We start from the raw sequence: 1,793 nt of genomic DNA on the forward strand, positions 1-1,793 counted from the left end.
TGACTAAAGGTAAAATTAATTTACTAACCATAATGACATTTCCTATTTACCATTTCCTTCCTAGAACGATACTATGCCTGAAAAGTATAGACTTATCATCTTATTACCACAATGCAAGAAATCAACAGAACCAATCCATTCCATTCTGCTTTATATATAAGGTACCCATAGTAGGGAACTGGGGCCTAATCTACCTTATCTGCTGTGACGATAAACAGCATCAGTTTTTGTACCACTTCTTGGCCATGCTCTCTTTGACTACTATTATCTGTAATACTACTCTTCCCAATGCATTCTATATCATTTGGTTCATTCTCAAAATAATGAACTTCAATGACTGTCTAATACAGATATTCTTTGTATATTTCCTGTAATGGAATCTGGAGTTCTTATGCTCACGGCCTTGAATCTGTGACCATCTGTTACTCCCTGAGACATACCACCATTCTTACCAACTCCATCATCACCAAGGCTGGGATCATTATCTTATTTAGAAGCATGGTACTCATCATTCCATTGCTTTTCCTTATCAAGCAGCTGTCTTGGGAACATCATTTCACACACTTATTGTGACCATGAGTCTGTGGCCAAAGTCTAATGTGTCAACATTAAAATTAATGCTGGTTATGATCTAATGATCATCCTCCTAATTAGAGGTTTTGACATTATCTGCATTACAATATCCTACACCATGAGACTTTGAGCTTTTTATCAGCAAATACATGACAGAAAGCATTTGGAACATGCACAAGTCACATATGTGCAATTATATTTTCACATACCCCTGCTTCCTTCTTATTATTTAGCCATATATTTGGGGGCCCTATTATTTACCCTTCTATTCATATCATTGTATCCAACCTTTACCTGGTCCTATTCCCCATTATGAACTTTATTGTCTATGATGTGGAAACAAAGCAAACCACAGAATGTGCATTACGAGTCTTTTCAGGTTCAAAGGATAAATCTCACTATTTTCCCCACAAAAAACCTAAATAAGTCGAGGAATAAAAGATCTCTACTAACTTAGAGGAATGATCCACCTTTACCTATAACCTCTGTTCTCCAACCTTGGCAAGGCAGTGTCACTTATTCATTCAATGAAAGAGCACATACAGTAGTACCCTGATGTCAGCCCCAAATCTTCCAATGATTTATCCATTACTCTGTTCTAGTAGTAGTAGTAATAGTAGTAGTACAAACTACTTATCAAGCCCTAATCTTTCTGCTGATCATCTGTCTCAAATCTTCAATTGTCTAACAGATATCTAAAACTGGATTTCAGTAGATATCATAAACTCAACATGTCCAAAACTTACCTTAGTATCTTTCCTTCTCTGTTGAAGCATTATCATCCTCCCAGGCTTCCATATTTGTAACTTAAATGTTATTCGTGACTCCTCATTATTATCCATCCCCCACAAATGAAATTTTGCCAAGGCCTGCCGATTTCATCTTTGCAATATCTTGCAAATGTGCCCTATTCTCTTTTCTGATACTAGTGCCACAGTGGTACAGTCTCTATGTCCTCATACCTGGGCTATTGCAATAGCCTGCTAGTTATTCTTTCTCTCAATCCTACTCTATTTAACTGAACCAAGTGATTTTCCTAATGTGAACCTTTGACCATGTAAAATCCCTACTCACTAGATTCTGTTAGCTTCCTGTCACATTCAGAATTAAATATAGCATACTTTGGTTTGTATTCAAAGCCCTTTATAACCTAGTCCTCTCCCCAACCTTACTAGTCTTCTTAGACTTTATACCTCTACAAATACTCTTTGATCCAATGA

General features: G+C 36.6%; 1 pseudogene; it reads left to right on the plus strand.

Moving 5' to 3' along the window:
• The first annotated feature begins 32 nt into the window (after positions 1-32).
• Positions 33-999, plus strand: LOC141562499 (olfactory receptor 52N4-like; annotated as a pseudogene).
• Positions 1,000-1,793: the final 794 nt, after the last annotated feature.

The sequence above is a fragment of the Sminthopsis crassicaudata genome, chromosome 3 (genome assembly GCF_048593235.1).
Source record: "Sminthopsis crassicaudata isolate SCR6 chromosome 3, ASM4859323v1, whole genome shotgun sequence".
Taxonomy (NCBI): domain Eukaryota; kingdom Metazoa; phylum Chordata; class Mammalia; order Dasyuromorphia; family Dasyuridae; genus Sminthopsis; species Sminthopsis crassicaudata.